We start from the raw sequence: 13,026 nt of genomic DNA on the forward strand, positions 1-13,026 counted from the left end.
GTTCAGTGTTTCTGTATATAATCTTCCTATGGTTTCAAAAAGCTATATATAATATTCTCATGATTTGAATTAAAGTGTTAAAATAACGAAATTTACAATCCATAACAGAGTCACCTAAAATATAAAAAATACACCTATATAAAGTTAAAAATTATTTATTAACCACAGGGGGGTTATGTGTATATTTTGAAAATTATAAGTGAGTTATATAGTAAAGCATTAAATCATAAGGGGGTTATATGATAAAATATAAAACCATATGGGGTTAATGTGTTATGTATATTATATTTATATATTTTGGTCACTTCAGCAATTTTAATTTTTAATTAAGAATAATTTCGACATTTTTAAAGATTCCATTACGAATGATCATTTCCATCATTTTGACACTTTAATCCAAACTATGAGGGGGTCATGTATAGTTCTTGAAACTATAAGGGGTTATGTACAAAAAAACACTAAACCATAGTGGGGTGAAATGTAATTTGCCCAATATTGAATGTCATTTATAGAAAGCGGAGGATCTGAGCTGTTTAAAATCTACATGCTTACTGCTCTGGGAAAGAGATGCCATTATGTCTACGTACAAAAGCTGGAATATGTCACATTCACCATGGAAACTTGGTAAAAACAGAAGCTTTTTTGAATGTTTTGAGACATGAGAATTTACATGACCATCCCCAGTCAATTATTAAGATCGGAGATTCACTAATGCATCACGAGCATTACGAATCTGCACTAGACTACTATATGATGTTGGTAGGAGATGTAGTTAAGAACCATGGCTGCCTGTATCTGAAAATTGCCAAGTGTTGCAATTGTCTGGGGAAACGATTGCAATCAATTGATTACTTCTATAAAGCTTTAGATAAACTTGAGAATAGTGTTGATGCTTGCTTGGCTTTGTCATTACTTCTTCTTGAAGAAAATAAAGATGATGAAGCCATTTCTGTTCTCTGTCCTGCTAAAGAATCAGAGTCACAATTTAACTTGAACCTAAATGCAGCAAAACCATGGTGGCTTAATGGGAAGATAAAGTTGAAGCTTTCTCAAATCTATAAAGCTAGAGGATTGCTGGAGGCATTTGTGATGTAATTTTTCCTGTAGTTCGTGAGACATTGTTTCTTGAGACCATACAACAAAAGGTCAGGCCAAGGAAGGAGCTATCAAAAAGTGTTCTTTCTGAACGGATAAAAATACTTGAGCATGTTAGGACTGATACTGTGTTTCATGGATTTAGACCTGTCGCTTCAGCATCAGATCTGTCTAGAGCTTCCAGAGAAAAAAAGTTACTAAAAAAGAAGGAATCTAAAAGAACTGCTGCTTTGGCCGCTGGAATTGAGTGGATAAGGGATAATTCAGAGGATGAACCTGCTCAACAAGCGCCAAGAAAGCTTCCTCCTCCAAGCCTTCTAAGAGATGCAGAGCATCATTTTCTCATTATAGATTTATGCACAGCACTGTCATCCTTGAAAAAGTATTGGGAAGTGAAGAAGCACGGAATTTCCCCGGACCGAGCTGACCTGATGAGCTCGGGGTGCTGATGGAAGAGCTGGTTCCAAGCCTGCTAAACAAACAAGGGTGAGCTAACGGGGGGCCCTGAGGTTGTCCCCGAGGGCACTCCGACGGTCAAGTTAGTTCTCCGGTGAGCAGGGGAAGTACTAACAGTAAAGCAGTCGGGAGTGAATTGCCAATAGTCAGCGTACCTTGTACAGTAGGTATGTGTTACCATTTATACCTGTTGAAGAGTCCGACCTCCGTACGTTCCGGGACTTGCCGCGGATAGCTCCCAACCCCGCACTGAGGGGGATTCTTCCCGCCCTCTGCGGGGTAGCTCTAGGGAGCCTCCCGGAGCCCTAGCCGCCGCGCACCCTGGGCTGGTTCCCCGTGGGCCCGGGGTGCAAGCCCAGCTCAGGTCGACCCTGGGCTGCCACGTGTACAGGCCCAGGATGGGGCCTCTGCACTAGCCCCCTAGATTAGGTCAGGCTCCCGGGCAGACCTGATCTATCGCTTAGCCACGTGGAAGCCCATCATCACACCGCTCTGCCGCGGTCACCCCCGGTGCAGTGCTGACATTGGGAAGTGGCGTCCGCATCCTTTCAATTGTCGCGTCCCTTCGGTCTCCGTACCCCCATTTAATGCGTTCACATGGGACGGTTCGAATTCAAGTAACCGTTTTTCCCCCATTTTGTTCCCTATAAATAGTGGCCGCCAAATCCCAGTTAACTCTATTTGCCATTTTCTCCTTTTCTCGTGCATTTCCAACTCCCAGTAGTGCATTTCCGGCCAACAACACCCAGATTCCGGCGATCCCGCTTCAACTCCAATACATCCCTTGCCGCTAGTAAGTCCTTTCCCCTTTCCTTTCGCATTTCCTTTTCTCCTCCTACCATCCTTTGCATTTTATGTCGGGCCTCTCCGACGTCACTTCCACCGCCTCCCAGACTCCAGTCCGTCGTAGAGCCACCAGAATCTTCATCTCCTCTTCATCTTCATCTTCATCGTCTCCCTCTCCTTCTCCTTCTTCATCCTCTGCTTCCAACCCCAACTTTTCCATTCCTGATTTGTTTGAGCCCATTGACATCATGAGTTCCCCATCTACTCATTCCCCTTCCGCCCGGCTCCTGGAGGAGGTGGCCGAGCTCGATGCCCTCATCGAGCAGCGAGCCACTTCTGTCCCCTCCCCCAAGTCTCCACACAACTCCCCCGGCGGAGCCCATGAGGGAGCTGGGGAGGACAGGGACTCCTCAGAGGGGACCCCTGCCGCCGAGCAGGGGGATGACCCTGAATTTAACTACGGTCACCCCGACCGGGAGGAGACCACCCTCTCGCCCGGGGCGGTGGCCGATCTGGCCGCGTCCTTCTCTATTCCTTCGGCTTTCGAGCCCCGAGCTGCCGGGCCCACCGACCGGGCTTGCCGACCTCCCCCAGGCTTTGTAGCCATCTACAAAGAGCAATTGGTCGCGGGGCTTCGACTCCCCATTCCTCCGGCCCTGGCCGAGATCCTGAGCTACTGGGGGCTCAGGATAACCCAGGTCCACCCCAACTCGATCAGGATAATCGTCGGATTCCTGATCTACTGCCAGATCTGCTCCATCCCCTATTCTCTCTCCCTCTTCCGTTCCAACTACGCCCTCAAGGCTTCTCTCCCTGGGTGGTACTACTTCTGCCGTCGCTCTACCAGCAATCGCGGCGGGAAGGGCGCCCAGGATCTACTGTATGGGGTCCCTTCTTCCGTGAAAAACTGGAAGGGGGACTTCTTTTTTGTTAAAAACATGCGATTCCCCCGCCATGCGTGGAAGGTTGGGGGGGTCGGGGACGACCCCCATCCGGAGGACCTGGACCCTGAGGCCTTTGGCCAGATGCTGGGTTCTGCGGTGAAGCTGTACGCAGCCAAGTTCTCCACTGAGCAGATCTCCGGAGCCGGGCTGTTGGGGAAGCTATCCGGGTCCCCCGGAGGGGTGGAGTTCTCCCCCGCCGACCAAGGCACCTGTAATACTGCTCCTGGTCCCTTGTGATCTGCTTCCTTGTTATCTGTATCCTTGCCTCCTATATTTCTCCGACTTGTAGCACTAATCCGGTGCTGTTTTTTGCAGTGAAGAGGCTCTCCAGGCTACTGGGCGCGCCGACTGAGGAGGCAGCCTCCGCTGATCAGCCTGAGGCGGCGAAGAAGGCCCCTGAGGCCTCGACGACCCCTGGGGACAGCTCGGCCCCCCAGAAGGAGGCCTCCCAGGCTCAGTCCCCCTCCAAGCCAGCCCCCGGAAAGAAGAAGGCAACGGGGCAGAAGAGGGGGCGAGAAGATGAGCCTCCCCAGCCTGGGAAGAAATCTGCGCAGGGCCCAGCCCAGCGCCCCCTCCTGCTGACGTCTGGGGGCCCTGTCCACCTGGGGGTAGGCTCCGCGGAGGAGCACGCTCAGGAGAGCGCCCCCCCGAGCTTGTGGCACTTCCGCCACGTGGCTCCCACAAAGCCGGGGCAAGCCCCCACAATGCATGATCTCCGGCGCTTCTGCCCGTCCGGGGAGCTCTCCATCAATGACCGAGCCCAATTCCCCGAGGTGGCTCGCGAGCTGGTCACGGGCTCACTCCTCCCACGTGACAAGAAGTGGATGGAGCTGGCCAGCCCGTCCGAGCTCCAGGACATGTACTACACCGCCCAGGCCCAAGTAAGCCCCCTCTCTTTTAGGCCCCTTAGGTCCCTGTTCTTTCTCTGAATGGGGTTAGCAGTATGCTAACCTTTACTCTTAATTCTTCAGGCCAACGCCGCCGGTGCTGCCCTGGTAACCCGCTTCTCCGAGCTGTCTCCCGACCTGGAGAAGATGCGGAAGAAGAACCAGGAGGCCGAGCAAAAACTGGCTAAGGCCCTTAAGGAGGTAGACTCCCTTAAGGCCAAGCTGGGCCAGGCTGAGAAGGGACTGGAGGACTCCCAGGTCCAGCTCGCCTCCACCCGGTCTGAGCTGGACCAGGAGAAGAAGGGCGTGGCGAAGTTGAGGGAGGAACACGCCTTTGAGCTCTCTGGCGCCCTCAGCTGGGAGCGCAAGAAGGCTGTCCGGGACTTCATCCACTCCGACCAGTTCGCCGATGACGTGGCCTGCCTCAACCAGCCCATCTTCCAGATGGGCGTCACGCGGACCCTGGACAAAGTGAAGGGCCTCAACCCACCCGGCTTCAACTTGACGGATTTCAAGGACTACAATCCTGCGGCCGAGGAGAAGCTGGATTGGCTCTTCGATGGGTACCGCAAGAGGCATGCCCTGAGGGATCTGGCGAGAAGGAGTGATGTGGGGGCCGAGCTGGCGGAGCTCCCCCTGGAGGAGGAGGAGACTCATGGCAGGGCTTCCGGGAAGGAGCCTGTGGCCTAAGGCCGGCCACTCCAGTTGAAAATGCCCTTGAGGGTCCATCCTCCTTTTTTGACAGCCTTCTCTACCATCTTCCTTTTTAACAGCCTTCTCCACCCGACCTCCAACATGCTTAAGGTGTACCCTCAGCTCCCACCTCAAGCAGGTCGCCAGCAAGAAGAAGACGTAGCTAGGTCCCCCTTTCCCTGTATAACTCAGTGAGCGTTGTAATAGATAGGCTGGAAATTTTGTAATAGACAGGCTGAAAGTTTTGTAATAGATAGGCCTTAAATGCATATACGAAATTCGAAGGAGACCTTCTCGTAATTCTCGCATACGCCAAACTCTAGCAACTAAAACCATGTGCCGACCTCCTGGGTCGAGCACTATATATATATATACCCCTTCTCAATCTAACAGCCAAATTGTCAAAGGCAATCCAACTATCAAAATCATGTGCCGACCTCCTGGGTCCAGCACCGAGTATACTCATCAAGGCGACGCGCCAGCCTATTGGAACTGAGCACCAAACTTTCAGGATAGTCCTGCCGACCTCCTGGGTCGAACGCCGAACTCCCGAGCTTTGATGAACCCTCAATAGTTCACTTGAACCTTTCAGGATGGTACCGCCGACCTCCTGGGTCGAACGTCGAACTCCCGAATTCCAACGAACACTCAGTAGTTCACTTGACGCCGACCTCTTGGGGCCGAGCGTCGGACTTGTGGCTTTCAACGCCTCAAGCCGTGTCGACCTCCTGGGCCGAACACTCCCACGTGCCGACCTCCTGGGTCGAACACTATCGCATATTCCTCCCTAGCCCCCCACTAGGACATTTAGTGAAGGAACGCTAAGTGTGCTAGTGTAAAAAACTCAAAAGACAGACAAGTACAAACCAAACTGAAACTCGAAAGTCGGGCCTTTATCGAATGATAAAACTGAAATTCCAAAGAATCAGACAACTGAAAATCCTGGTCTAACCTACGCTACAAACAGTCGCAGATTGGAGAAGTGCCAAGTGCGGGGTACCTCGGATCCATCCATCCAGATTGGAGAGTTTGCAATACCCAGCTCGATTTGCCTTCGAGACCTTGTATGGCCCTTCCCAATTTGGATCAAGCTTGTTGGAGGCATGAGCTCGGCTGACCGAGTTCTTCCTCAGGACAAGGTCGCCCGGCTGGTACTGTACGGACCTAACCTTGGCGTTGTGATAGCGGGAGATCTGACTTTTGTACTTAGCCATTCGTACCGCCGCCTCCTCACGCCTGGCCTCTAGTGTGTCTAAGTTGTACCTCAGCTCTTCCTCGTTGGTGGTTGCAACGAAGTTCTGTGTCCGGGGCGAGGGGAAACCAATCTCCGCGGGCACTACAGCCTCCACCCCGTAAGTTAGAGAGAACGGGGTCTCGTGGGTGGCCACCCTGGGCGTGGTGCGGTAAGCCCATAGGACGCTGGGTAGTTCGTTTAGCCAGTTAGACTGGGCTAACTCCAACCTGGTCTTTAACCCTTGCAGAATTGTTCGGTTAACGTTTTCCACCTGCCCATTGGCCTGGGGGTGTCCGACCGAGGTGAAATGTTGGCTAATCCCTAGCTCGGCGCACCAGCTTTTGAAGGGATTTTCAGCAAACTGTCGTCCGTTGTCGGATATCAAGACATGCGGGATCCCGAAGCGGCAGACTATGCTTTTCCAGAAGAACTTTTGAATCGCTCTACCCGAGATAGTGGCCAGGGGTTCGGCTTCCATCCATTTCGTGAACTAGTCGATGGCCACCACTAGGTGCTCGTACCTGCCCGGAGCTCGGGGGAAAGGACCCAGGAGGTCTATTCCCCATTGGGCGAAGGGCCAAGGACTGTGGATGGGGACCATCTCCTGAGTGGGCTGGTGGCGCAGCGGGGCATGCACCTGGCAAGCTCGGCACTTCTGAACCACCTCCGCGGCATCTCGAAAGACCGAAGGCCAATAGTAGCCCAGGAGAAGGCACTTTTTGGCCAGTACCCGGGAGCCGACATGCGCCGCGCATAATCCTTCGTGGACTTCGAGGAGGACGTAATCGCCCTCCTCTGGCGTCACGCACTTTAGCCAGTGGGATAAGTATAACCTCCTGTAGAGGGTTCCCCCGGCGTAGGCGTACTTGGCAGCTTTGAGCTGGATCCGTCGAGCCTCGGTTTTGTTCTCGGGGAGGGCACCCGAGCTGAGGAAGTGTACAAGAGGGGTCATCCAGGTGGCCGAGCTGTCTATAGCCAGGACCTGAACCTGATCAATACTTTTCTGTTTCACAACTTCCACCAGGACTTCCTTGCTCAGGTGCGCAAACGAGCAGGATGCCAGCTTTGACAGGGCGTCTGCGCGCTTGTTTTGCGATCTAGGCACCCGCTCGATTTCAAACGTATGAAACAGGGCTGTCGCTTCCTGCACCTTGGCCAAGTACTTCTTCATGATTTCCTCCTTGGCCTCGTACTCCCCGCAAACTTGGAGGACGACGAGCTGAGAGTCACTCCGGACTTTGATCGCGGTAATGCCCATTTGGTGGGCTATCCGCAATCCCGTCAGTAGGGCCTCATACTCAGCCTCATTGTTAGACGCGGGGAAGTCAAACCGCAGAGCATAGGTCAGTTCTTCCCCCGTTGGCGAGATGAGCAGTAGGCCAGCTCCGCTTCCCTCCTTGCTGGAGGCCCCGTCCACGAACAGCACCCACGGCTCCTTCGGCTGTGCACCCTCGCGCAGAGGGCTTAGCTCCGTTAATGTCAAGCTGGCCCCCTCAGCAAGGAAGTCTGCCAGGACTTGGGCCTTAATGGCTGTGCGGGGCCGGTAGCCGATATTGTGCTCGGCTAGCTCGACGGTCCACTTAGTCATCCTGCCCGAGATCTCGGGTTTTGTGAGTATCTGCCGTAGAGGCTGGTCGGTCATGACGACGACGCTGTGGGCCTGGAAATAAGGTCGGAGTTTCCGGGCAGTGTGCACCAAAGCCAGGACCAGTTTTTCAGCCGGCGTGTACCGTGTCTCCGGCCCCTGTAGAGCTCGGCTAACATAATATATCGGCCTCTGGGCTCCCCTGTCCTCCCGCACCAGAACCGCGCTAACAGCCTCATGGCAAGCGGACAAGTACAGGAACAAGGTTTCTCCCTGTTCCGGGGCGGTTAGGGTGGGCAGCTCGGCTAGATATGCCTTGAGGTCGGTGAAGGCCTTCTCGCACTCCTCGGTCCACTGAAAGTCTTTGGGTGCCTTAAGGATTCGGAAGAAAAGGAGCCCCCTCACCGCGGACCGAGAGAGGAATCTATTCAGGGCGGCCATCCTACCCGTGAGCCGCTGGACCTCTTTCACATTCCGTGGGGGGGCCATGTCCATGATGGCTTGGAGGTTTTCGGGGTTGGCCCGGATCCCTTCTCGGGAGACCAAGAAACCGTGGAACCGGCCCGACCTAACTCCAAAAGTGCACTTCTTTGGGTTTAGCCGCATCCGGCTCTCCCGCAGGATGTTCAGGATTTCCCTGAGGTTGGGGACGAGTTGGGGTCCTGCTCGGCTCTTGACGATCATGTCGTCCACGTAGACCTCCATGTTCCTACCGATCTGGTCCTGGAACAGTTTATTGATCAATCGCTGGTAGGTAGCTCCAGCGTTCTTCAGCTCGAACAGCATCGTCCGGTAGCAGTAGATCCCTTCCTCGGTGATGAAGGAGGTTTTTTCCCGATCCTCCTCGGCCATCTCTATCTGGTGGTATCCCTTAAAGGCATCCACGAAACACAAAACATCAAAACCAACAGTAGCATCCACTAACCTGTCGATCATCGGCAAGGGGAAGCAGTCCTTTGGGCAAGCTTTATTGAGATCTGTGAAGTCGACACACATCCTCCAGGACTGGTTCTCCTTTTTCACCAGAACAGGGTTGGCCAGCCAGGTCGAGTAGTAGACCTCCATAATGATTTTGGACTCCAGCAGCTTTCCGACCTCCTTCCTGATCACCCCATTTCTTTCTGGGGCGAAATTCCTCTTCTTCTGCTTCACGGGCTTGAAGTGAGGGTCTATGTTGAGGTGGTGGACGGCCAGGTCGGTCGAAATCCCTGGCATATCCTCTACCGTCCAGGCGAAAACCTGGGCGTACTCCCCTAGGAGGGACTTCAGGTCATCCTTCTCATTGGGTGGTAGCGACGCACCAATGCGGATTACCTGATCAGACCTATCCTCCTTCAATGGGAACTCCTCGTTCTCGTCCGGAGTGCCCAGCTGCCGTTCCTCCTCGCCCGGGATGTAAGGCTCCAAGCTGGTCGCCTGGGCGACCACCTTCTCGTGTCCCCGGAGCATGGCCAGGTAGCAAGTTCGGGCCACTTCCGGATCTCCATGCACCTCGGCAATTCCTTCCGGGGTGGGGAATTTGACGCTGAGGTGGAGCGTCGAAGGAATGGCCCGGAGGGCGCTCAAAGCGGGCCGACCTAGAAATATGTTGTACGGGGACGGCTGCTTGACCACCACAAAGTTGACAGGGATGGTCCGGCATCTGGGTGCCTGACCTACTGTGACCATCAGGACGATCATCCCCTCCGGGTTGATGGGTGGTCCCGTAAAACCCACCAGGGGTGTCCGAACCGGGGTCAGCTGTCCATCCTCCAAACCGAGCTCCTTGAACACCCGATAAAACATAATGTCGACCGCACTGCCTTGGTCGACGTATACCTTCTTCACCCGATAGTTGTTGGTCACCACATCGATGACTATAGCCTCATGGTTCCCAGATGCTAGGGGAACCGCATCTCTCGGCCCGAAGGTGATCTTCTCGTCCATACGCAGGCGTTTTAGGGAGTCGTCTCCCTCGGGAGGAGATCGCTTGTTTTTCCGAGCTGTATGGCTGTCTCCCCCCGTGGGACCGCCGGCAATGGTGTTTATCACACCAGCCAAGTTCTGGGCGTCCTGGTCGGGAGAATAGCCCCGGGGTGCGCCACACCGATCAGGTCGGTCACGGTGCTGGCCCTCGCCTCTCTCTCCACGGTAGGTGCGTCCCGGCTCCTGGCCGGGACGGCCTTGCCGCACAAATCGACCCAGGAAGCCGCGCTGAACGAGGTCCTCGATCTCCCTCTTTAGGGTCCAGCAACCCTCAGTATCGTGCCCGACGTCCCTGTGGAAGGCACAGTACCGGTCCTGATTCCTCTTATTCCGAGGTGTGTCCATTTTAGGCGGCCGGTCTCCCAGGCCCTCTGTCTCCATGACAGCCAGGATCTGCGCCCTTGGTCGAGTTAGGGGTGTGTACCCTTTTTCAGGGAGCGGCGGTTGAGCGGGGGCCCTGTTCTTGGAGAGGCGATCGAAGACGTTCTTCCTGACTTGGCCGTCCTTGGTTTCAGGGGGGTTCGCTCGTCCTTTCCGGTCCCCGAACTCCCGATCTGATTCCCGTTTCAAGCGGCCGGCCTCCTCTGCGTTGGCAGCAGCGTGAGCCCGGTTCAGGAGCTCTCCCAGATTCTTGGGGGGCTGCTCGACGAGCTTGTAGTAGAGCTCCTCTACCCTTAGCCCGTTCATGAAGGCAGCCATGACCACCTTCTCATCTTTGTCCCTGATCTGCAGACTTTCCGTGTTGAAGCGCGTCATAAAATTCTTCAGGGACTCATCCGGCTTCTGCTTGACGGCCATCAAGTGAGCCGCGTTTTTCGAGTAGGTCTTCGAGGAGACGAACTGGGCAGCGAACTGTCTGGCCAGCTCGGTGAAATTCCGGATAGACCCCGGCGTTAGGCCCTGGAACCAGAGCCGGGCCTTACCCTTCAGGAACATGGGGAAGGCCTTGCAACGGAGTGCATCCGCGGCGGTCTGCAGACGCATGTGCGTCATGAAGACCGAGAGGTGGTCTTCCGGGTCCGTCGAACCATCGTACAGCTCGATGTTCGGAATTTTGAACCTCCGAGGTAACGGGTAGTCCTCTACCTCTCGGGTGAAGGGCGAGGCTGCGTAGTTATCCTCATACTGTTGTGGCCGCAGGATCTGCTCGATCTCGTCCCGGACGGGCTGCCACTGAGGAGGATCCCGCGGCCGACTCTGGATGGACCGGGCGGGGGATCGCTCCGGTCCGTTCCTCGCGAGCTTCCACCAGGAGGGGTTCCTCAGGCGGCCCCCAGCGGACCGGTCACGAGAATACCTCTCACTGTCCCCGACCACCGAGGCTCGCGGCTTAGGAGGAGTCCGCGGTCGTTTCCTCCTGGGGGGCTGGTCCCGTGACTCGTCCTCCGAGGGGATGAGGAGCGATTCCTTCTCCTTTCCCTTCGCCTTAGAGGTCTGCGCACCGCCAGCCTCACCCCCCTCCTTCGCCTGCCGGATTATGTCTTCCAGCATGGGAAGGTTCTCGGTTACAAATTGGTATATCTGCTGTTTCCGTTCCCCCGAAAGGGCCGAGCTCCCGGCGCCTCGGGCCGCCTCGGTCTCCAGCCGCCGGGATCCCTCGCCGGCTCCGGGATCAGTGTTATCCACGGTTCGCTTGGAACGTGTTCTCGCCATCAACACAAATACTCGTATTTTCGGTTCCCACAGACGGCGCCAACTGAAGAAGCACGGAACTTCCCCGGACCGAGCTGACCTGATGAGCTCGGGGTGCTGATGGAAGAGCTGGTTCCAAGCCTGCTAAACAAACAAGGGTGAGCTAACGGGGGGCCCTGAGGTTGTCCCCGAGGGCACTCCAACGGTCAAGTTAGTTCTCCGGTGAGCAGGGGAAGTACTAACAGTAAAGCAGTCGGGAGTGAATTGCCAATAGTCAGCGTACCTTGTACAGTAGGTATGTGTTACCATTTATACCTGTTGAAAAGTCCGACATCCGTACGTTCCGGGACTTGTCGCGGATAGCTCCCAACCCCGCACTGAGGGGGATTCTTCCCGCCCTCTGCGGGGTAGCTCTAGGGAGCCTCCCGGAGCTCTAGCCGCCGCGCACCCTGGGCTGGTTCCCCGTGGGCCCGGGGTGCAAGCCCAGCTTGGGTCGACCCTGGGCTGCCACGTGTACAGACCCAGGATGGGGCCTCTGCAGGAAGCATTGGAAATCATCAATCTAACTCTGAAATTGGCCTCCAATGTTTTGTCTGTTGAAAGGAAGGAAGAGCTTGGAACTCTGGGAGCCCAAATAGCATACAATATTGCTCATCTTGCTCATGGCTTTGAATATGCACGCTATTCTGCTTACAAAGTAATCTCAAACTGGACAGCCGATATTCAAAGCTTAACAAGCTTTTGCACACCATGCGAACCAAGCACAAAGGTTGTGTACCACTCACCCTCGTTTTTGGGCACCAGTTTACCATGATCAGCCAGCATCAAGCAGCAGCTCGGGAATATTTGGAAGCTTACAAGCTGATGCCAGATGTTCCCTTGATCAATCTCTGTGTTGGAACTGCATTGATGAACTTGGCCTTGTGTCACTGACTTCAAAACAAACATCAGTCAGTGGCACAAGGATTGGCGTTTCTTTACTATAATTTATGTCTTTGTAGATATAGTCAGGAAGCAGTGTATAATATTGCTCGACCATGTCATCATGTCGGTCTTGTTTCTCTTGCTGCTGTAAACTATGAAAAGGTTCTTACAATGCATGAAACTGATTACCCCATGCTGAACCTTCCAGATGAGAAACCAGATGGTTTGGCTTATCTAAAGCCAGTTTACCGTGATCTTCATCGGGAAGCAGCTTACAATTTGCACCTGATCTACAAGAAAAGTGGAGCAATTGATCTTGCTAGGCAAGTCTTGAAAGATCATTGTGTCATATGACTAAATAGAGGTAATTTCAGTTAGTTCTTGGCTAGTTTCTTCTTGGTACTATTTGGTGAATATCACATAAGATGGGAGACATTAATATTCCTCCATTATCAGGTATGGACTCTTGAACTTCTTCCACTTGTCATTGTTTAGCTTCGGTCGTAATCTTGTAGGAAAGCATTTTCCTCAGCCCTTGTGTGTGTACTTCTGTAAAATAGAGAGGAAATCAGTTCCTTTAATATTCAATTATGATTAGATCGTCATCGCCATATATTTGACAGGCTTTCTTGACAGATATTCCGTAATTCAGTTATTTAATTCCTAAGCTGTCATGTTAAAATCTCTACAGCCTTAATCTTACAATTAAATGTCTTGAGATGTCCATGCATGTGCCTAAACAGCATCTCGCTTCTCCGTGCACTCACAACATATACAACAGGAATGTGGCTTTACGTTGTTCAAGCCCAGGAACGTGAGATTTCA

The 13,026-nt window shown here is 53.7% G+C and overlaps 1 pseudogene; it reads left to right on the plus strand.

Moving 5' to 3' along the window:
• Nucleotides 1–403: 403 nt before the first annotated feature.
• Nucleotides 404–12,555, plus strand: LOC113711623 (uncharacterized; annotated as a pseudogene).
• Nucleotides 12,556–13,026: the final 471 nt, after the last annotated feature.

Source organism: Coffea arabica, chromosome 10e (genome assembly GCF_036785885.1).
Source record: "Coffea arabica cultivar ET-39 chromosome 10e, Coffea Arabica ET-39 HiFi, whole genome shotgun sequence".
In the NCBI taxonomy this organism is placed as follows: Eukaryota; Viridiplantae; Streptophyta; class Magnoliopsida; order Gentianales; family Rubiaceae; genus Coffea; species Coffea arabica.